A 24,231-nucleotide genomic window follows, 5' to 3' on the forward strand; every position below is an offset into this window, starting at 1 on the left:
TGGAGACAGTTCAAGGGATGTAAAAGCCAGGGCATGGGTGAAGCTGCCTGCAGAAGGCAGAGGGCATCTAAAGTGATATAAAGACTGAACAGAGAGGAATGTTATCATGGAGGACGGGTTTGGTCCCAGACAGTGATTGAGAGAAATAGTTTCGGAAGGAGAACCAGGAGATGCCTCATGGAGCCCAGGGAAGGAGTGCCCTTCCCTTGTTGGTTCCAGTTTTTTCCAGATATTGTTCCAGCTTGCAATTAAGCTAAAGCCCAGAGTCCTTTCAACTTTCTGGCCTTGAGCCTGAAACAAACACCTATAATTCTCTCTTTCATAAAAATAAGATGTGAATACTCGTTCATAAAAAAAAAAGACGTAAAATAAGCTTTCTGAATAAAAAAAAGTCACTCTGTATCACTTAAAGCTGGAGTGAGGTCTAATTAAATATTCACCATTATTTTTTATTTTCTTGGGGAAATTCTCTGGCATTTTAGTGCAGACTTTGTGGTAGAGAACGAAATGACAGGCTCTGGAATCAGACCACTCTGCCACTTACTACCTGTGTTGCTTTGTACCTCAGACTCCTGGTCTATGAAACTGGGTTGATTTGTACCTGCTCAGGTTAGTTGTGAAGATGATGTGGGATAATAGAGCATCTAACATGGTGTTTAACATGTGCTAGTTGTTCAATAAGTATTCCCTTCTCTCTTTTAAAAAAAAATGACTATCACAGTAAAGTGGAAAGCTCTTCATGTGTTTAAAAATTACATTCTTTTCATGAGTGAGAACGTTGCCTGTTTGGAATTCACACATACCTACTTCTGGTAATTGGCGCACCTTTGGTTCACAACGCCCAAGTTACAAACCTTTGCCAGAGCACGAACACACCCAAAGATAAATGCAACTCACCTTTACTCTCACCTACACAATACCTACCTAAAGATAAGAATCCCTGCCTATATGCCTACAGAGTTGGTCTTACATCTAGAAAAGACATAATAACAAAAATAATTATTTATATGTAGGCTATAAAAATATGTCCTTAGAAACAACTGTCTATATGTAGTAATCACTACATTCCACAAGCACATCACATATTCCAAAATGACGTGGTTTGAACAAGGAAAGGGGGTGAAGTTGAGTGCCTGTACCTAAGAGAGTTATAGGAATTGGGTGGTTTTTCTGGTAATTATCCCTTATAATAGCTTCCCCCCCCATGCATACAACGTTGCCTCAAGCAATTATGTAATTTCTCCCTAGAAACTAAGGCTTAGTTTCTCTTTTTGTTCTGGTAGTGTTTTACTACATCATTTGCCTCTGTGCATCTGTGCCTCTGTGCAATTTTCAAATGAAAATTAGAATAAAATTAAGGAAAACCCCCAATTTTATAACTCTTGCCGACACGCTAAAACCGACTTGCTCATTCACCTGGTATGACTTATAATACATGTGTAATCAGATACTGCTTATTTGGAGAGAGGCTATTCTGTTTAAAAAATTAAACTCCATTTTTTGGGTATTTACATCAAGTAATACACGTGATTGTTCCTTTTCTCAGCTGTGTGTAATCATGAAATTGATACTGTTCTCTTGGTGTTTGTTAAGGTTGTATTGCTTCAGGTAAAGTAATCTGCTCACATTATTTTATAATGCTTTTGCTTATCTGAATTCTCCTTTATCAACATTAACGAGAAGGGGATTCATACCACAAGGTAAATGGGACCTATTGTTTGCTTGTTATTTTGCAGACAAGTTCATTGAGTCAACCACTGAACATTTCTCAAATTTTGTTTCAGATTTTTTTTTGAAGAACCACCATTTACTTTTTAAATTATTTTTTAAATTGAGGTATAGTTTAGATATAATAAACTGAGCAAGTCTTAATGATTCAGTTAGAAGAGTTTTAAAAATTATCTGCACGCATGAAACCATCATGCAAAACAACCTACTGAACATTTCTATCCCCCTAGAAAGTGCTCTTGTGGTACGGTTTACTTTTTAAATTAAAACTCACCAAACTGTACACTAAAAAAGGGTGAATTTTATGGTATGTGAATTACAACATCCAAAAAAAAATCTGCTCCACATTTATTTTCTATCTCACCTTAAGAAATAACAGAGGCTGGCATAATTTTTCCACCACATGGCGTAATCTCCCCACAACTATATATGTCATTTTACTTGCTTTCTTTTCTGAAAACAGGAAATTGGAAGGTACTGAAGATTGTAAGAAACACACCAACAAGATCAAATGGGCCAGGACTTGCAGGTGAGTCTGTCCCTGCAGTGATAACAAATAGGCTTCCCCAGGCTCCAGTGTGGAGAGACCTGGGAGCAAGTCCGGACACGGGGTTTACTTAGTGTCTTTGTGATGCAGATATTACCACCCGCAGAGGAAGGGCCTGGGCAGAATACAAGGGTTACCATAGCAACCACACCAACCCGCCGTCAATCCTCTCCAGGGCAAGGCTGTAACCGAGTGAGGCAGGAGAAGGTACTGTTGACTTTACAGCAGGATTAGTATACGCTTGGCCAGCTCCTCTGCCTCGGGGGTGTCAGAGCCTACCCAGAGAGCAGGGAGCCCTCCATGTCCCCAAACCAAGTCCTCCCAAAACGACACCGGGAATCTGGCTGGTTCTTTCAGTAGAAATACTGTTCTCACATTTGAACTGTGCATCAGAATCTCCTGAAAGGCACATTAAAATGTGAATTGCTGGGCCCCAAACCCAAAGTGTGTGCTCTGGTAGTTCTGGGGTGGGACAGAAGTATTTGGGTTTCTAACGAGTTCCCAGGTGAGGCTGAGGCCTCTGGTCTGGGGACCACACTTTGAGAACTGCTGTGCTGCAGCTCCCTGCTCCTTTGAAACACTTGGTAATCAGTGGGGGATTCTCACCCAGCCGTAATGTCGACCAGTCCTGAAATGTCCCTTAAACTCTTGCTATCAGGAGAGCCGGGAGGGCCAGGTGGGGTGTGGAGACTCAAGGTGAGCGTGCCTCTCCCTCTCCTGGCCAGGCTGCCCTGGCTGCCTGTTCCATCACACGGATCCCAACACCCTAACCTGAGGAGGGCTGGAGTAATCAGGTGTGGGGCTCCACACAGATAGATGCATTTGGGAACATCTTCATTTCTCTGCAGAGATGACACTAGCTGACCACCCATGCCGGGACAGACGGCAGTGGTTCTGCCAGTAATGGTCAAATCTTACATTAATTCAGCTTCATGGTGGACACAGTGGGCAAGCAGACAGGTCAGCACCTGACTCCAGGCTCTGCCAGTCAAGAGCTGGGTGACCTGGGTGTTTCCTAGCTCCTCAGCACCTTGCTTTGCAAAGGGGGATTCATCTTGGGGAGAAACCTGCACTAAATACTAGTAGGCTAGTATTTAGAAATGTCTTCACTGAGCTATCTCATCCCTCATTATTTCCATGTAGTCCTCCTCGCCCACATTAAGCCAGGAGGTCCTCGCCTCTGGGTGAGAACTGAGATGCAAAAGCTGCCCTACTCCAAGTGCAGTGGCGTGAATTGGCAGCATCCGCATCCCCGGGGAGCCATGCAGACCCTGGGACTGCTCCCCAGATGTACTGAAACTCAGTCTCTGTCAGGGAGGCCCAGGATTCTGAGTTTCAACACACAGCCTTTTCAGGTTATTACACACAGCTAAGGTTTGAGAAGCTCTGGTCTAGAACAGAGATCAACACAGATGCTTCAAAATCCATAGCTGAGACCACAGCCTGCCTGAAAGCCAGTAGGCATGTTGGGAGAGAACGGGTTTTCCTTTGGAGGACAAAGCTTGGGAAACTGAGCCCACAGTTTATGTTCTAAGCCACAGCGTCAGGAAGGTTTGCGGGTGATGGAGTAGTGCTTTCTACAGCCAAAAGGAAGAAGTTTGTTCAGCAGGAAGGAGAACGGATGGGAAGGAGATGAGATCAGATCTTAGAGGGCTGCAGGGCCTTCAGTCCCCTTCTCAAAGCCCCACGAGGCCCTGGCTTGAAAAGGCTTATTATGTTGGTCACACTCTCTCAGAAGCTCTAAGTAAGAGACAAGAGTTACAGTCAAGAGAAAAGTCAGGGCTGTGATAGAGCCACTGGCACCCCAAGTCACTGAGGGAGTAGAGATGGAAAGAAGACAGGAGAGAGAAAGGAGACCAGAGCAGAAAGCCAGGAAGAAAGCAGAGGGCGGGGAGGCAGCACATGTCCGGAGCCTGCAGGATTACTGTTACCAGCTCAGAGCCCTGGGAAGGGGCGGGGCTCTTAGAGGCACAGCATCAGAGGGCACGGTCACCATCCACCTCTCACTGTTGACAGTTTGGTGTGTGCCTCATGTGGCTGGTCTGAGGGTCACTCCTCCAGGCCTGCCCTAGACCTCGCCCTGAGCGGACCCCGGGAGGGTTCCATCTGGGTGGTCCCCTGTGGACCCCTGGCTCCGGAGGAGCTGGCACTGAGAGGGGAAGGGGCTGGGAGGTGCCAGGGCTGCCCAGCCCCGTGGTGTTGGGCAATCTGGGTGCGTCCCTGAGGTTCCTGGAGAGCTGGCTCATTCCCTTTACTAAAAACAACCTGATCCGCACATGGGAAGTCAATTTCAGTTTAAGCTGCTTTGCATAAACTAACAAAAAAGTCTTTTTCCCCTTAACTGGAAAACTTACACCTAAAAGTTTGAGTATGGCACTGGGTGAGGGCTGTGTAGTCAGAGGTGTCGGTTTTCCTCTTGCTCTGAAGGACCTTGGAGGAAATGACTTGAGCAGGCAGTGTGTGCCGGCGCCTTGTTAAGCCGGCTTTGGAATGCGGTCCATAATGGATGGGTGGGTGGAACCTCTGCAAGCCTCTTCCTCCAAGAAGCCTTCCCTGAGCCCCGGGCAGGCTTTCTTGCCAGCACTTCCATAGTCCCGTGGCCCTTTCCTTCAGTAATGTTCTCATAGTGTCATTTTATGTGTAATTGGGAAACTGATTAATTTCCACCCCCACATAACTAGAATGCCATGAGGAGCGATTTTTTTGCTTGTTATTGGATCGCTAGCCACTGGCATGTGTGCCTGGTATGTAATCGGCACACATCACAGACATTAGTTGAATAAATGAATATTTAAAAACCTGGAGATTAGGTATGCTAGAGGTCAATTGTGGCACAGGTCTCTGCAAAAGGATTCGTCCCTGGGTTGAATCATTCGGAAAACACTCAAGGAGCATCTGCCATGTGCCATGTAAAGGTGATGGGGGAGGGGGCTTACACAAAAGTAAAGCAAACAGGAGCTCTGCCCTTAAAAATAAGCACAGGCTGGGGGTGAGGCCACCCTCTGCTGTGGCCCCTCTGGTGTCTTACCCAGTTGTTCGCAGTGTGAAGGAAGCCGCTTCCACGTGGTTGTGGTGCAGGGAAGCCACAGGGCACATCCCAGCCCCCCAGATTAGAAGAATAGACATGGCCATCCCAAGTGAGGGCCTTATGGTCAGAGAGCCCAAGACTCATCTAGATTTAGGGTCAGAGAGGCAGGACAGCTGTAGCCTGTGATGGTAAAAATACTGGCTCTGGTACTACAGAATGAACAGGAAAAAAATGGCCTTTTTTATATCATCCCCTGTTACTGTTCATCACTTTTTTAAGAGAAGCATAAAAGAGACATTTTCTTAATTTATTCAAGCATTGCAGAAATGACTACACTGCGCTGTACTATCAGAGAATTCCAGTAGAAAGAAGCCTGTAACTCTGTGCCTTCTTATGTTACCTTTATTATACAGCATAAAGAAATAGAACTTTTTCTTTCAATAACAAACCAGGAGGAGCGTATAGCTCAGTGGTAGAGTGTGTGCCTAGCATGCACAAGGTCCTGGGTTCAATCCCCAGTGACTCCATTAAAGATAGATAAATAAGCCTTATTACCTCCCTCCACCCAGAAAAAGGTGAGATTGTAAAAAAAAAAAAAAAGCTTGAAGAAAAAAATTTTAAAAGCAAATAAAATGTTGCCATCATAAGATCATTCTTTAGTAAATTCATTTTAAAAGTTAAAAAAAAAAAAATTCTCAGCACTGGGAGAGATCTCAGAGGTAGCCTAGTTTGCTCACCCTGGGCCCCCAGACGTGAACCAGCTCTGCTGACTGAAGGACCATGTGATCTGGGAGAGCCCCATGCTCCCAGCATCTGAAAAGCTGGGAAGGGATGGCACCTGCCGCAAGCACTGAGGAGAGGACCCAATGAAATGATGCTCACAGCACCTCTGTGAGGGACGAGGGCTCAAGGCAGTCAGCCAATGGGGGCGGTGTCCTGTGTGTCCTACACACATGTGCCCCACTGCCAACCTCCATCCCACTGGCCCAGCTCTCTGTGCTCCTGATGGGGTTCTGGGGCAAGGTCACCGCTCCCCAGTGGGCAAGGGAGCTGAGGTCACTGTCTGCTCTCCATCCTTGTCCCTGAGTCACTGCCTGGGCCTGAGAAGGGGAACCCCAGCTTTGCTGGCTGCAGCCATGCCATCTGAGGATGGCTCTGGGGATCCCTTGGAGCCTGCAAGTGCCCGGGGTCCAGCATATGTCCAGGGCAGCAGTCAGATGAGGAGCCAGGAGCCAGGAGCCCTCCCCGCTCTGCTGCCTCTGCCCCACAGAGCCTGCCTCCTGGGATCTGTGAGGTGCGTGGTGTTTTTCCAGTCCCTTCCAGCCCGTGACAGGTCCACAGCCCACAAGCTGCCCACCCAGGGTCCTCACATCAGCTGCCTTCACCATGACCCATGGCTCATGGCTACTGGCTCCGTCATACCGAAAGCTGGCTGGCATCCAGGAGAACCCACGCCACCTCTGATGGAAACCATGGAATTTCCCCACTAAGGTGTCTGTGGCAACTCCAGTGCCACAGGAAGGTCACAGCTGGTGAGACATCAAGAGAATGTGAGGGAGGAAGCACCAGCCCTGTCCACACTGTCTGGGTCCCCTCCCAAGGGGACAGGAAAGCTCAGGGTCTCCACAGCCAGGACCCTGACCCCACCAGGGAGCATCTCTGCTGCAGGTAGGTCTCACCTCACACACCTGAGACCAGACTCCCCCACTTAGAGCAGAGTTCTCAGCCCTGGCTGCACCCCAGACCAAGCACATCAGGACTTCTGGAGTGGGACCAGGTGGGCCTCAGTGCTTTTTACACTCTCCACGTGTTTGCAGTGTGCAGACAAGGTTGACGGCCACCACTTAAGATAATAAAACACTTAAACCAGATCTTTCTTTGGGTGTGTGGGCTCTGAGTTTAAATCCTGCCTCCCTTACTTACTAGTTGTACTATTGCAAGTCTTCCCACTTCTGAAAGCCTCAGTCTCCTCATCTGTAAAACTGAGGAGACTAATCAAAGTGCCTACCTTGTGGGACTAAATGTGATGGCCTGCCTATGACAGCAGTGGTCACTCAGTGCCGGCCATTTCCTTATGAGTCACACTCTGCCTCGTCTGTACCTCCAAAATGTAAGCTCCTGTGCCTGCTCCAGCTTTGACTTCCCAGTACTTTGTCTGTACGGTGCTTTGCACACTGCCATACTCAATAGACATTTATTAAATAAATGAGTTGGAAGGGGATCCTTATGTAATGTTAGGACTTGCTTCCTAATTTAGCTCTGGACAGAGTCCATATATTGATTTTGTTTAGCCGTTTATTCTATTTTTTGAGTGTCTGCTATGTGCTGGGCTCCAAGAATTTGAAGATAAAGACACAGTTGCTGTCCCTGAGGTATTGAGACTCTGGTGGGGACAGAGATTCATGACCTTGTATTTTCTTTATTATCTATAAAGTTGGTACAGAAGCGCTCCAGGCACAAGGAAGAGGAGGAGGGAGAGGTGGAGGAGGAGGGAGACATCTGTGCAGAAGATGGGAGATATTTTTTCCTGGTCTTCTTTTAATATATATATTAAAAAAAAAAAAATATATATATATATATATATATATATATATATATATATATATTTAAGTTTATGTTTTTACTTTTCTCCTTAACGGAGGCACTGGGGCCTGAACCTGGGACCTTGCACATGCCAAGCACGTGCTCTACCACTGTGCTTTGCCCTCCATCCCTGGAGATGGTCCTTGAGGTTGGTCTTAACAGTGAGGAGTTCGTCATAGGGAGAAGCAGGGAAAGGTGTTCACGGCAGAGGGAACAGCACCTATAAGCCAGAGAGGCCCGGAGGACGGTGTGATGCAGGAAGGAGTGTGGGGTCCCCGGTGGTAGGAGATGAGGCCGGACCGGCAGGTTGTGGCCGGAATGGGGAAGGTTTGCGGGCTGGGCTAAGGCGCCGGGGCCTCATGCTGTCAGGCGGGGAGAGTCCCGCGTAAGTGAGCCGGGAAGGTAAACAGGGCACACCTGGGCCGAGTTTCCTTCTTTAAGGCGGTCAGGCAGCCACTCCTCAGCCAGGTGAGTCCGGCCTCGGAGACAGTGCGCAGCCCCTGCGCCGGGCCCCCGTCTGGGAGAGCCTGTCAGGTTGGGCCAAGCTTTGCCCTGACGCGGAGCTGGCAGAGCGGCAGAGGAAGGAGGTGGGTGCGGGCGGAGGGGCCGGTGGGGCGGCGGTGACTCCTGGCAGTTTCATCTGTTGGAGGCCTAACTTCCGGGTTCGACTAGCTGGGAAAGCTGGGACAAGCTACCCCCCCACAGGCCGGCAGCAGGGCTCAGCAGAGGGGCGCCGGGCTGGGAGAGGCCCAGGAGGCGGCCTTTCCTGTTTGTTTGTTCTGAAGCGAGGCTGCCCTCACCTACCCGCGCACTTCATTCCCTCTCGGGACCTCGGCTCCCCCAGCTGTGAAGGGGAGGGCGCGGACCCGGTGATCTTCCAACTCCACGGTTCCAAGGGAGGGGGAGGCTGAGGGAGCAGCCTGGGGACTCTGTGGCTAAGATGCTGGGGGTGGGGGACTCCCAGACAGCACAAAGCCTCTTCTAGAGGGGACGCAAGGCTCTTCAGAGAGGGTGAGTGACAAGGCTCGCCTCCCTACCCGACCTCTGCTGCTCCTGGGCCTGCCCGCAGCTGCAAGGCCCAGGCAGACACGGGGGACTCCGGAGGTGGGCAGTGGACGTGGTCCCCAAGGCCCAGCGGGAGCCCAGCCGGTCGGGAGGCTGCCCCAAGCAGCGCTAGGATGTGGGGAGGAGGGGAGGGTCCAGCAGCTCCCGCCCCCTTGGGGTTCCCCTCCTCCCTTCCCGGCGCCCCTCTCTCAGCCCACAGGAGCTAAGTCCAGGGACAGACACTGGGCTCCGGGCGCAGGGTGGTGGGTGACAGCAGGAATTCAGTGGGGCTCCTGGGCTGAGAGCCCGTGGGAAAGATGGGGACCCCCCTGCCCCCTCGCCCCCCTGCAAAGAAAGCCAGATTGATGGCAGGCGCCCCTCACCCTATAGCCACCTCTCCCTCCGTGACTCACCCCTCTTCACTAAGTCACAGTCACCCTAAAAGTTCTTGGCTTCACAAGCATCTTGCTTTAAGAAGTATTTCTCTGTTACCTTGGTTAGCACTCAGCTCCAGCATTTCCTGATACGTGAAATCAATGTAAATAGTCTTATAATTAAAAGTTTTTTAATGCAAATACTCACACGTGGCTCAAGAGGAACTAGCAGTCATTCACAGGAGCCCTGTGCTCCGCCTGGAGGACACAGGGCCTTACTCAGCGTCCTTGGGGCTGCGAGCCACCTTGGAACCACAGGGAGGTTCAGAGAAGATTCCTGAGAAGAGAGAACCTTGATCTGAGGCGGAAGTGGAAGGGGTTGGGGGATAGCCGTACAAAGATCTCCAACTGAAGGAGAGGCCACATCTTTGCATCTGGGGAGACAGAACCGCCAGAACAGCCTAGGCAGGGCCAGGAGGCAGGCACTGCCAGGAGTTGTGGTCAAAGCAGGGAGTCGAGGAGGAAATGTTCTGTTTCCTGCAATCATCACAATGATAAGCATTTGTCCAAGTGTCTGTTTAATATCTGTATCCCCTGCTAGGCCACAGGCTCCAGGAGAGGAAGTGGTGAGCACCATGTCCTCTCAGGACTCTGGTGCCCCACACAATGCCTGCCGCCCAGTAATTGTTCAATTAAATTGGTGTTAAGTGAACAAGTAAGTGAGAAATGATCCTACTGTTAATGTGGGTTTGATCAGAAAGGGCGGAGAAGCCAAGCTAACGAGAGGCTGGACGTTATCTTAAGCGCAATAGGGAGCCACCAAAGGTTTACATAAGGGAATGACCCGGTCAGCTTTGTGCTCCAGGAATCCCCTTTTGGCTTTGATCTGGAGACAAGAGTCCACGTGGCAGAGGGTGGTGAACCAAACTCAAGCTGAGGTTGTGGAAGAGAGGGGATGTGCTCCAGGGACCTGGGGAGTGACTGAACGTGAGAAGTGAGGGATACTGAGGCAGCAAGGAGGGTGCCCAGATGTCTAGGTTTGGCAGTTTTACCACCAGGGTCCAGTAGGACCAAGTGCACATCCTGTGTTGTCCTTACCTTGGGGCACTCTTACAATTTATTGTATCTTTATGTGACTTTTCCCTAAGAAGTCCCTGAGCCCTGGAAGACCAGAACTGGGCCCTGCTCTCCTCTGAATCCCTCGTACCTGGTACCCTGCTGGGCCCGGCACTGCTCAGTGGGTGTTTAATGGGTGAAATTTTGATTGGAAGTTGTATATGCAACTTTAAGGGTAGGTGATATTTTTAATACATGCACTGTTACAGGCATCTTTCAAAATGTGAGGCACATGAAAGAAAAAGTCATTTAAGTTTGGGAAGCAGTGGTCAGAGGCCAGGGAGGCAGGGTGGGGGAGGAAGAGGGGTTTGGAGAGATGGAGGGGGCTCCCCTGAGCTGTGAGGGTTGCTGGACCAAGGAGGCCATCTTGGTTTGGCACCTTCCTGAGTTGGGAACCTGTGGGGAGCAGCAGGTTTGGAGGACTAGGTGAGGAGTTCGGGTGCCTGTGGGACAACCAGCTCGAGGTAGCAATAGGGGTGTTTCCAGCAATAGAAGGCTTTGGACGCCTTGGGGGTGAGTGTATGGTGAGAGGTGGTCAGGTGTGCCCTGGGGAAATTTTAAGGAGGGTGCTGACGAGTGAGTCAGGGAGTCAGGGAGGATGGAGAAGCCCCAGAAGCTGCCACATCAGGACTGGGAGCAGGTGACTTCCTGTCTGTTTCCTCCAGCCTCCCCATCATTACCCCATCATTCTAGCCTAGGACAGGCACCAGCTCTGCAGGCCTTCACCAAAACCCCAGCTCCACGGGGCTCAACTTCTGTGTCTTCTGGGCTCATCTCCCTTTTGTGGCCACAAGGATGCCACATTCTGTTTCTCTTCTGTCTTCTCCAGGCACGCCTCCTGGGCTGCTACCCTTTCTTCCACTCTGTCGCTTAACGTATTTCATTTCTACTCATCACCCTCCTCACATCCCAGGCTTTTCTCCCCTGAGTTCCTCCAGATAGTCCTGCCCACCTGCCAGTGAGCCAGGCTCTCCCCTTCTGTGTTCCAGGGGAGCCAAGGGTGTTTCCCAGTGTCTTTCCGCTTCCTCCCCTCCCTTCCTCCCTGTCTGCCTGGCAAAAGGTCAGAGCAGGCAGCAGCAGGCGGAAAACCCAGGGCTGGCCGTCCTCCCAGCCCCCACACATCCAGGTCCCCAGAGCTGTGGGCAAGATACAGGGGTGCTCTGGCAACTGTGTAACAGGCACTTGGGGCAAAAAGCTCTGATTGGTTGCATTTATTGATTTCTCGAATACAGAAATGGGAGGAGGTGGGCAGCAGCACACTGTGGTTGATACTCCCAGTAAGCAGGCACAGGAGGCGTGGACAGCCTCAAAAGCGTGTGTCATTACAAAATGCAGTAAAACAATCAGGAAGTTTTAAGTATTTGTTGCTTTTTAAAAATATAACTTATTCTCTAGTGAGACTATAATCTAATTGTTAAAATAATGATCATTTAACAACTGGTTTGCAAAATTCCTGAAAATTTAACAAGTAGCTCTTACAGGCATTACAAACCAACTCCAGCAAACCACTGAATGCTACTTGGGCCAGGGGATAGGGGGAGACTCCAAGCCCCAAACTTTAAGGGACAACATTGACACTAATGTGCATTCTTGCCTGGCATCCTCTCCCACCCGGGCTGTGGGTGCCATCAGTGTGGGAGGCAGGAGACGGGCAGTTAGCCTAAACATCCCCCTTTAGAGACAGACCCAAGAGGAGCGGAGCCTGGTCCTGGGCACCCATCCCACCCACGGGCGTGCACTTTCTTGTCCCACCCAGTCCCCAGCCTCTGGGCACCTACCCTGGCAGCCCCCAGTGCCAGGAGTTTTGCGTGATGCAAGGTCCTTTGCCTTTGCAAGTGTGAAATCCTGGGAGGGTTGGAACTTCCACATTGCTCAGAAACCCGACTTGCTCAATCATCCCCAGTGAAGAAAACAAAAGAGAAAAAGCCTCTCTTTATGTCCATGGGCTGTAAGGCAGGTATTGCTGGGTCTGAATAAATGTGGGACAGAGAGAGTTTCAGGGGTGCAACCCAACCTGCAGGCATTTCTGAATGGTGAGAATGAAAAGTACCAGTGAGTTCATTCGACTTTGTAAATGTGCCAGGCTTTGCTTCAAGTCTCAGGGGCATCAGAGGTGGTGACACCCACAGTGCTGGAAATCTTGTCTTGGCTGTCCCAGGAAATAAGCTGAGTCTCTGGCTTGATATTTCTGTGTTCTGGCCAATGACCATTGTGAAGGCTGGAGAGAAGGGGTCACCTCACCACATCCCAAATATGCCTCGGGCCCGTCTTCCTGTCCACTAAACGTCCTCATAATTCCCCTTGCTCATAATCACTGCGCATCACAAGCCAACCCATCACACCTGCCCCGTCAAGCTCCCTATTGGAATTGCACCTCTATTCCACATTCTCCCCTGGGGTTTTCCTTTGAGGGTGGGTTTTATGCGCTCTGAGTTCTAAGTTCAGGAAGGCCAGGACTTTGTCATTCATTCATTTATTCATTCAGTGGGGAGCAGGGCTGGGGAGGAGGAAGGAGGCTGGAAGGTCTGTCCACAACAGAGTTAGGGGTCAGCTCAGGGGAGCCTGCACCCTGAGTGGAGACGGAAGGAGAGGCAGAGGGAGACAGGCTTCCCACCAGGTCTTTGAGGCCCACCAAGTCAGTTTTAGGCAATCACAGGATATCATTAATAAAAACAAAACTGAAAAGAGGAATCAGGGAAAGAAAGTGGTAAAATTCTCCCCTTGACCTTGCTCCTCTCCCCTCTCAGACCTTGTGCTCGTGGGCACCTGCCTTCTGTAAACAGAGGAACGGAGGAACCGTGTCCACGTGCCACCCATCGTAGTTAATTCTGTTTTCATCTTCCTGCAGGTCACTCTCAGGCTGTTTCCACGGATTTCAATTGGTACCCCGCCCACCTCAGGGCCTCCTCGCCTCATCGTCTTTCCTGCCTTGTGGTAAAGACCTTTTTATTCATTTATTATGAGCAAAAGACATTAATGTGTTGTTCTCACCAGCAACCCCCCCCCCCCCCCCCCAGTTCTAGCTGTGTTTCATTTAGCTGTGTAATGGTTTAAAGTTTGATTTCTCACTTTGCTTGTAAAATCTTTTGAGAGAATCAGGCACAGCCAATGGAAGGCTCAGGCGCAAGGCTAGGTCGCCATCTACTGGTCATATCTGAGTATGACAAAACAAACTGAACTTGCATTGAGTCTCTGTTTTGTAAGGATGAAAATGAGTTGATTTAAAAGTTTAAAATGGAAAATGTGTGTGCAACAACACATGAAACTGTCAAAGAATTTCTGCCAGAATCTGTAAATAACTGTTACAAGTTAATATAAAAAATATTTCAATAGAAAAATGAGCATAAGACTTAAAGGGGCACTTTGTAAAAGAGGATATCCAATGGACAATGAACTGATGAAAGATGGTCAACGTTTCGTTCTTAGAGACTCTTGGGAGAGGAGGAGAGGTGGAGGAAGGCCCAGATACAGTGGAAGCCTAAATACTTATAGCAAACTACCCTTCTAGGTAATTCAGATTTTATTCACTAGGGGGAGCACTTTCACTTCACTTTAATTTGCATCAGGAAGATTCAAATTAAAACCACAGTGAGGTACCACCACTTACCCTCCAAAATCATTAAAATTAAAAGACTGCCAATGCCAAGTTGGCAAAAATGTGAGGCCATGGGTATCCGCATACACTGCTGTGGGGAGTGCAAACCAATACAATTTTGAAAAACTGTTCTGCATTATCTAAAAAAAGTTGAGTTGAACAAAGACTTACTCTATAACATAGCAACCCGACTCCTTGGTACATACCCAGCAAAAATGTGTACACATATACACTAAGAGGTATACAGGATTGGTAACAGCATAATTGTAAATAGCCAAACAATTCAAACATCCATAAAAAATAGGCTGGATAAATAAATTGTAGTATATTAATATAATAGAATACCTAACAGCAAAAAAACCAACCAAACAAACAAAAAACACAAGCAAACAAACAAACAAAAACTGCAGCAACAGCCTAAATGTATTTTACAAGCATAATGTTGAGTGAAAGAAGTAAGACATAAAATAATGCCTACTATGTGATAATGATTATGCAAAGGTCAAAACCAGGCAGATCATTTTATAGCGTTAGGTATAAGATAATGGAGCGAGAATGGAGGCAGAAATTGGGACTGGGCTGGGCAGTTGATGTGATATTTCTTGACCTGGGTAGTTACGTGGATGTGTTCACCTTGTGATCATTTATGTTTGATTTACGCTCTTAAAATACATTTAACACTTCAGTTATAAAGTTAAAAAATAAAAACGTTAAAGGTGGAATGGTAGAGTGGGATTCCTAACCAGGAGAATATAGGCAACAGCATGGAGAGAAAGTATCAGAAACTCAGGGAAGGAGTAAAGCAGATGTTGGTTGCAAAAAGTCTTCAGGTAATTCAGATTCTTTCTTTCCACTAAGGAGTCTGCATACCCCCACCACCTCTCTCTGCCTTCCTTCCCCCTCAGAATTCTTGCCCTATGCAAACATTTTGTTTTGGCTTTTTTCCCTTGAATTTTTTCTGCAGGGAATAATTTGGTCAAAACGTACAGCTATTTTAATGTATTGTTTGATAAACTTTGCCAGATTGTCCTCCAGGAAGACTGTACCAACCTATAGCAACTCTAGAATGTCCCAAAGTGTGTGTTTCCTCAAAGTCTTCCAAAAGTAAACTTTAAAACAGGATTTTAAGAGCTTGTTGATCGAACATTTGCAAAATGGTCTGGAAGTGGGCTAATTTACACTTCCTTAATTATTAGTGAAATGAAATATTTTCCTTTAAATGCTTGACCACAATTCCTTCTTATACACACTGCCTGGTCAGTGTGTTCTTTGCCTGTTTAGGAGTCTGCTTTCTTTATGAGTCTGTATTTGGTCTTTGTATATTTTATTAGTAAATTTTTATCTGTCACAGTTGTCACAGTTTCTCTCATTCTAATGGTTTTTTTATCTTAATTTTTATTATTTTTGTTGTAAATATACTTGAATGCTCCTGTGGTTACTCTTTTCCATTTTTCACTCTATTTTTCAAATTACTTCAATAGTAGGTTTTATATATATATATTTTTTCTAAATTAAGATAAATATATATTTCTTCTAAAAATGTTTTCCAAACCAGTTTCCTCTTATCTCTTTGGATGTTAGTGCATTTTCTGAAGGGGTTCCATGGTCAAATAAATTTGGGAAACAATGAATTAGACAAAACTAAACAACTTCCTTTGTTACAGTGCTTATCAGATCATAAATATGGTAATTTATTCATCGAGCGAATGTTTATTGAGCACTACTGTGAGACACTCTAGAGGCTGAGAATACAGCAGCAAACAGAGGCGAACACATGTTGCGTATTTCTGGCACCTGAGGCAGATTTTCTGCAGTGTGTTTGAGTGAAACGCGTTCATACATCACCTATTAATCTTTTACACGATTCTGCAGAATATCCTGATCTAGAATTTGTGTGACAGGAATTGAAAGACATGAATCAACTTCCATTCTTCCTAACAGATTCCTCTATACTCCTTAGCAGAATTTGTTAAATACATTCTTCTTTGTGTGGTTTTGTTGTCCTCCACTCATTGAGTATAAATTTTTCATAATTGTGGGATTTTGGCATAGTTGTTTGTTTCATTGGTTCATATTTCTCAGCTGTGTATTTATAATGAATGAACTAACTGTGTCCCCAAAGGGACAAGAACTCTTGCTTTTCCCACCTTTAATTGCTGCTAAGATGAAATGGTGCCCTTGAGCCTCAGTTTCCCCAGGCATCTGCCAGCAGTAGCCTACACCTCTCAGCAGAAGCAGGAGAGCAGAGGGTGTAAGGTCTCTGGGCCCCCATAGCCCATCCAGCCACTAGGAGGGCTGGCCCTAGCTGGAGGGGAGCATTTGGAGGCTAGAGAGGCCGAGGAATGGAGGAGAAACTGGTAGTTGTTCAGGGCTTGTTACACAGTCCAAACTCGTTTCGCACAACAGGCCAGTAAATTGGGAGATGAGGTGTTGGGGCAAGGAATAAAGACTTTATTGGGAAAGTCAGCAGACCAAGAAAATGGCACATTAATGTCCTGGAGAACCATCTTACTCGTCAGAATTCAGGCTCCTTTGATACTAAAAAAGGGTGTGGTTTGTTGTTGCAAACTTCTTGGCTTTAGAATCCTTTGTTCTTGCAGCTGTCCACATAGGTCAGGTCATGATGTTCTTGCAAACCTGCAAGGAGGCAAATGTCACTGTCTGTTCTGCAGCCTTTTATCTCTGTATGAATGGAAAATGTTATACCCTTAATGGTCAGAGACTTGAGGATGGGCTATCCTATATATTTCAGGCTAGAAATACAACATTCTTTTTTTACAAAAGGTGCAGAACCAGTAAGATTAAGCACAGGAAACAGAGCACAGGGTTAGAACTAAAGGAACAGATCTAATATGGAGTCAGATTTGTTCTTCCCTATTACAGGCTTGCTATGTGCCGGTCACACTGTTAGCAGATAGTGAGACCCCTAAATTAGGAAGCCCACTAAAATATCAGTCCTTGTCACTGGCTATGAAAGAATTCATGCAGCAGAGGCAGAGGGATGAAGTGAACAGCCACTTTATTGCTCAGAAGGGGAGATGGAAGGAAAATGCTCGAGTGGGGAGCGGTCAGCCAAGATGTCTGGTAGAGACAGCTCCGGCCCAGTTCGGGCTATGTAGCCTTTTTTTGGGAAGCCTCTGCGATCATGTCCTTTTTCTGAGTGTGATGGAGCCAATCAGTTCATGTTCAAGCTTTTCAGTCCTTGTGTGGGCTTTTCTGGTGGTTGTCATGGCAATCGTCAACTGTCATGGCGCTGGTGGGTGTGTCATTTAGCATGCTAATATGTTACAGTGAGTGTATAATGAGGCTCAAGGTCCACTGGGAGTCACATCCTCCATCATCTTGGACTCCGTTGGTTCTAACCAGTTCTTGTTTCTTCTCTGCAGCTGCCTCTTGAGACTTAGATGAGAGTAATTGGTCTCTAGCTGATGGAGAGGCAGGGGTGTAATCCTGGGGACAACAGCCTTGGTGACAAAAAGGAAAGGTGCTCTTAAGCAGAATGCCTGCAATCTGGTGGACCCAGCATCCCTCCCCAGCTCCAAAAAGAGCCCCATCTCCAAAGATTCTGTTCTGCCATGAAAATTTTAAAGGGAAATGAAGGCATAATCTCAGTTAATCATTGAGAATAGGCCATCAGAATCGTTGCCATCCTCCAAAGTCTGCAGGCTTGTCCTAATCAATTACCTGAGCCTGCTCTTCTGTGACTCAGGGAGGCCTGGGAGACTTCAGCTTTTCTACAAATAAGAGGTGGGGTTGGGGTTGAGGGGCGCCACAGGGTTCTGCTCCGTATCAGCACCACACGTTTCACCTTTGGCGATACTCAGCAACCCTAGCCGAAACATGGAAACTGAGGTAACTTGCCAGAGTGACTACACAGCGCCGAGACTGATCCAGAACGAGACAGCAGCTGTGTGGCCCTGCCCTGCCGGCAGGGTCCTCCGCTGCCCTCAAGGACAGACTGTGTCTCTTTCTTTCTGCTCCTGTGATTCTTTTGCTCATAATTAGTTGCCTTCACAGTTTGGATTAGCAGAAAGGAAAAGGCTCAGCCTCCCCAAACCCTGGGAACATGTGGGCACAGAAAAAAGCACCTCAAAGGAGGAAGCGTGAGCTTGTTGCTGCCTCTCCCCTCTCTGGTGAAGAAGTCCACAGAGAGGCAGGTGGCGCCACGTCAGCTCCAAACAGGTTGTGCTACCGAGCGTAAGTTTGTGTGCCCGACGCACAGTGAGGCCAAACAAACTGAAACATTGGAGCCTGCAGCAGAGAAAGGTTTATTACAGGACCAAGCAAGGAGAGCGGACGGCTCCTGCTCAAAACACTTGAACTCCCTGATGGCTGTGGGGGAGAGTTTATAGGCAAAATTTGGAGTGAGGACTGCAGGATGTGTGGCTTGCTTCTGATTGGTTGGTGGTGAGGTAACACAATGGTGTTCCTGGACTCAGCCTGAAGTTACCATCCTCTGCCTCTACCTCTGCCACAGTTCCTGCAGAAGAACTCATGCTGTTATGTATATCCTTTGAGGAGGAACCAGGACCCTGCTTTAATCATTACACTATTGTTTCTTGACTGTTCCTCCCTTGTCTCTGCATTCCCTCCCTTCTCTGATTACCAACTGTTTGAATCTGCCCTTCAGACTCAGGGATGGTCAAGGAGGCTGAATGAAGCCTATTTCCTACAGATGAGAAATAGGGGACCCGGGAAGGATTTGTACCCAGGAGGGCTCCACAGAGTCCTGCTCAGTTTCACTTGTACTTGGTGGAAACAGTCTCACTCCTACTTCTGCTCCCCAAGGAAATTTTCCAGGGGTTGAAGCCAGGAATGTATGAACTTCCCCAGGCTGATCATGGGGTGGAAGGACAGGGCTCCAACCTTTAAGGAACAGGAGGAGGCGAGGAAGCCAGAGGAAGTGGCCGAGAGGTGAAAGGAGAACCAGGAGAGACTGCAGGCACAGAACCAAGGAGGTGAGTTTCCAGGACGTATTGGTCAGCAGAGTAAAAATGCACAATCTGCTCCTACCATCTGATTCTGCAAATCACACTCTGGAATCTACCTAAAGGAGCTGAAAACTATGTCTAAACAAAAACCTGCCTTGGATGTTTACAGTCATTTTATTCATGATTCCCAAAACTTGGAAGCAATCAAGATGTCTTTGAGTAGGTGAATGGATAAGTAAAATGTGGTACATCCAGACAATGGCATAGTATTCAGCACTGAAAATAAAGTGGTAGCCACTAGCCACATAAAACTATTGAGTGCTTGAAATGTGGCTAGAGAGACTTGGAAACTGTCGACGGAAATAAAATCACACGATGTGAGAGTTGTGAGTTAAGTTTTATTTGAAGCAAAATGAGGACTATAGCCTGGGAGAGAGCATCCCCCAAAACTCTGAGAAACTGTTCCAAAGAGGCAGGGGAAAACTCATATATGATTTCAGTGAAGAGGTTACGTGCAGCCAGGTACACGTTTAGGCAGAGGCTGCTGCTAGTCACCAGGAGCAGACGTCATTGTTAATGATTTTAGTGCTTTTCTAGACAGGAGAAGATGCAAGAATCATAAAATCTTCTCCTGAAAATATCTAACTATCTGAAGGCCTGTTCAGCCCATTTTCCCAGAGCATAGAGGGCCTCATTCCTGATGTCCATCCTGAACTCCTTTCAGGGTGTGTGGGAGGTCAGTGGCTGCAGCGGCTCGTGAGTTAATCCAAGCAGCGGTAGATGGCAAGTGCCAATTTTTAGTTAGCAGGGCTCCCTCATGGTGATAAATTTCGACCGTAGTTTGGGAGGTATTTCATGACCATTTTGTCCCACGGTGCTGGGAATGCTTGTTCCTAGGTCAGGCAAGGATTTCGTTGATAGGCCGCTCAATGTGCTATTACAGGACTAGGCTTTATTAACAGCAGCAAAAAGTCTCTGGACCACCTGTCTTACTAGTCTGTTACCGTCCAGGAAAACATTCCCTCTTGTTGCTTCTTCCCACAGCTAGAGTCACACTATTACAATCATTGGTCTCATACAGAAGTGTATATCTATCTGGTCTACTGTTTCAAGTTGCCTAGTCATTATTTCATTAGAGGTTCAGTCACACATTTGGTAATGCAAGAAACAACAATTTTGTAAAATAGGCAAAATACAAATAATATAGTTAGCAGTATTAGTAAGGTCATAAGTAAGAATTTAAGCCAAGAACTTCCACTAGGGGCAGCTCAGTGTATCCCCAGGTCATCTGACTTAGTCTGTTCTGTACCCATCCTTATCTGTAAGGAAGATGTTATAAAACACATTGCTCGTAAGATGCCCAGCCAAATTTCCTAGTGTTATTAGATTGGTTATCCTTAGCATAATTTAATTTTTCCCAACATAGGGGAACCTTTAAACTTAAATGTCCATTGCCTGGTGTTAACCATATAAGTCCTTTCCGTAACTGTGGGAGGTTATATTCTTTGGCTGAAATTGTGCTTGTTGCTTTGAGTGATCTTAAAAGAAAATTCATATTTATGGCCAGGCTCAGAGCAGGTATTATTGATTGGCCATGTGAGGGATCCCACCTAGTAATGTCAATAGCATCCTAAATAGAACTATAATTTCTTTCTTCTAGAATAAATTTCCTAAAGGCTATCTAGTTAGAGCCCTGGAGTGGGGAAACCCACCAAGGTAGCCCAGAAGTACTGGATATAAGTAATTGACCATAAACCTAACAATTAGATTAACTTTAACTCTGCATAAGACTGAAATACATTTAGCTCATAAGCAAAGGTGTGAACAATCATCAAGGTAACTGGTGTACAGGCCTGGTCCGGTGTCTGGGGTCAGCTGTCTACCTCAGATGTCATCTTCTCATCCTAGTCTGGTAGCTTCTCCTTTGTTTGAGCATTGTTTTAAGGTGATTTTAAGGTCAGCAGTCCTTTCTATAGGCCAGTTCAGTGCGGAGGCCTTTTGTAAGCAGGAATATTAATCCAAGAGTCAATTCCCTTCAGTCCATTGTACATGAGCTAGTTAAGAGTACCTGACAAAGGTGCTTCCATCTCGGCTGGAGATAGTCCTTTAAATCCTGTCGTTTCCAGGATGCATAATCTCTTGGTTGCAGGTCACAGGGCACTGGCTTTCCGTCCAAGAATAGATTTCTGAGATAAGCCTCAGAAACAAACTTAGATTGTCCTTTCAATAATTCAATTAAACTTTGCAATAATATAACCAAACAACAAGGAACTATCTGGGAAGTGAGTCTTAGGTCATAAATACAGACCTCCATGAACAAAACTAGAATTTAATATTCACTGAAACATAAATCTTTTCTTTCTAAAGTTACCCATATTTATATCAAATACATCCAAATCAAGATTAATTTGTCCACAAATTAAGTCTGATTATTTGATCATATAGGCTCTTCTACATTGGCTGTGCTGGAACTTTTCATAAGGAGTCTCAGACTGAAATTTTCATAAGGTCTCCTAGGGCCAGGAAAGCCATGTCAAGGGTTTGTCACAGATTTTGCCTTACAGATTTAGGTGAAGACTTTTCCTTTCAAGGTTTTCAAAATACCTTGAGATTCCTATACCTGGTAGGACGTGGTCTTCCTAATTTATCTGATAAAGCCACTGGGAATCTAAGCGTTTCCAATCTCTGGAGGGATCAGATAGAAAAGATAACTGTTGCAAGTCTGCTTACATAGGTATCATTTACCAAATTGCTGTGAGTCATAATTAACTTAAGGAGAAGTGGTTCTTTATATCTGGAAAACACAGATTAAACGCTAGTAATGTTTTTTAATTGAAAAATAAATAAATAAAAGCTAGTAATGTTTCAGGCAGGAACCATAAAAATTACAGCCATTATTCAGCAGTTCACTCAGTCCTATATAACTAATCCTGTTTGTTAACGGTTTTATGAAGCCAACAAGTTTTCCATTAGAATTGTTTCATTTCTTATCCAGTCCAGTATTATGGTCTGACTGTTATCAGAAACCTGTACTTACCAGAAAAGCCTTTTCTATAAACCTTGAAGAAGAGGCATTTTGCAAAGGCATCAGAGTAAACCATAACTATTTATGATGGTAAAAAACTTAAGGCATGGTTAAAAACCTTATTACAGTGCAACAGACAAGAAACTTAGGTGCTGCTTACAATGCTTTAAGATAATAACTAGAATTATGATTGGTAGCATTTACCAGGATATGCCAGATTTTTTAAAAAAGAATTCCATATAGATTATAAATCAATTAAAAAAAAAAGAATTACATATAATTTCTAGAATATATATATTAATAATGTTTTTCCTACTATAACCTAAGAAGGTTACTTATCTGGTAATACTTGCCATGCAATTTAACATACCAAATGAACCTAATTAATATCTCTTTTTGGGATATTTCCAGAGCCCTTTGAAGCATCTCAAAGTTAGCCAGAGGTCAAAGAAACTTCTTTAAAATTTGATTTGGGAAGTTTGTCAAAAAATATCAAAAAGATTTGTTTTTTTTTTTTTTTAAACACTTAGGTAGGATTATAGGTCACTGTGAAATAATACTTATTTCTTTAGCCAAAGGGATAAAACATTTCAAAGGCAAATATGGAAACTTATAACAGATTTACAATTAAAGGTAAAAGAAAATTTATACTCTATTATCAAAAACAGATCAACATTTTAAGAAAAATCTCCTCTTATCAGAGAGTAAAACTAAATTCAAATTTTGCATCAGTTTATTTTTAACAACCAAATCCATTTACTTATTTAAATTAAATCTAAATTTAATTAGTCCTGATCATACACAAAGCTCTCTTCCTAGGGTTTCTTTTCCACTTTCTTTATCCACATTAGTTTGCTTCTTATTTTTCTCCATCCAGAAACAACCAGCTATAGGACAAACCTAGTTTTATTTTCCCTTAAACTAAATGCAATTCCATTCCTCAGACCTTCTTTATGGAATCAGACATCCTACTTTCCTACTGTATACTGAAAGTTTCCTTTATTTTTCTTAGTAGCTTTAATTAAATTTTAAAAATAGAATCCTCAACTCTTTTTTTAAACATTTTTATTGATTTATAATAATTTTACAATGTTGTGTCAAATTCCAGTGTAGAGCACAATTTTTCAGTTATACAGGAACATATATATATACATTGTCACTTTTTTTCTCTATGAGCTACCATAAGACCTTGTATATATTTCCCTGTGCTATACAGTATAATCTTGTTTATCTATTCTACAATTTTGAAATCTCAGTCTATCTCTTCCCACCCCCTACCCCCTTGGCAACCATAAGTTTGTATTCTATGTCTGTGAGTCTATTTCTGTTTTGTATTTATGCTTTGTTTGTTTCTTTTCTTTCTTTTTTTTTTTTAGATTCCACATATGAGCGATCTCATATGGTATTTTTCTTTCTCTGTCTGGCTTACTTCACTTAGAATGACATAGAATCCTTAACTCTTAAAAATCTCAATTTCTAATGAAAACTAAGAACTAAGCAATTATGAATATCTTTTACATTAGTATTCTGTAGATTGGCAAACATAAATATCAATAATAATTTATAAAACACCATGTGCTTTCTTGTAGAAAATACCTTATTTGGGCACTAAACATATTGATTAATAGTCCTACATAACTTTAGCTTTTCTGCAAAAGGAAGCCAATATTCAGTAATTCATGTTTCATTATCTTACTATATTTGGGAATGATCTCGTTATTCAATAAACTTCCACCATTTAACTTAATTTAGCACAACTCAAAAATTTAAGTTACCAAATATCTGGAGAAATTCTTTTTAAGTAGACATTTCTAAAATATATTACTCCTAAAGAATTCATCCAGAGGCTCTTATCTCATTTGCATTCACTTTACTTTTAAAAATTGCACCATGCCAAATTATTTTTCTTGCCCACAAATTTGCAACAGATACAATAGGATCTTATATGACTTCTATTAAACCTAGTTACAATAAAGGTATTATACTTAATGTTGATGAGTCTAAAGACATGCCTATATTAATTAGATCAGCAAGCTTTAACTTTAATACCAGGTATTAATTTAATACTGAATATTTCCCAGTTCATGTGAACCTGAAATTCATTCTGGCCAGTTTCCTTTTAAATTTCTGAAAATTTATATAAGCACTTAATTTCCTATTAGGCCAATTAAGTAGAGCTCATTTACAATTTAATTTTGATAATACCATCCAAAGGTAGACACATATGATACACACATAGACATATAGATAGACACAGAGA

The 24,231-nt window shown here is 45.0% G+C and overlaps 1 protein-coding gene across 1 annotated transcript in view; it reads left to right on the plus strand.

The window, feature by feature from the left end:
• The first annotated feature begins 8,375 nt into the window (after positions 1–8,375).
• BLOC1S6 (biogenesis of lysosomal organelles complex 1 subunit 6) overlaps positions 8,376–24,231 on the plus strand; it is a 102,099-nt gene continuing 86,243 nt past the window's right edge. Inside the window, exons 1-2 of the mRNA XM_074366060.1 lie at positions 8,376–8,473; positions 13,269–13,354. The gene's annotated coding sequence lies outside the window, so the exon portion shown is untranslated. The remainder of the gene's footprint in view (positions 8,474–13,268; positions 13,355–24,231) is intronic.

The sequence above is a fragment of the Camelus bactrianus genome, chromosome 6, assembly GCF_048773025.1.
Source record: "Camelus bactrianus isolate YW-2024 breed Bactrian camel chromosome 6, ASM4877302v1, whole genome shotgun sequence".
NCBI classification, from domain to species: Eukaryota; Metazoa; Chordata; class Mammalia; order Artiodactyla; family Camelidae; genus Camelus; species Camelus bactrianus.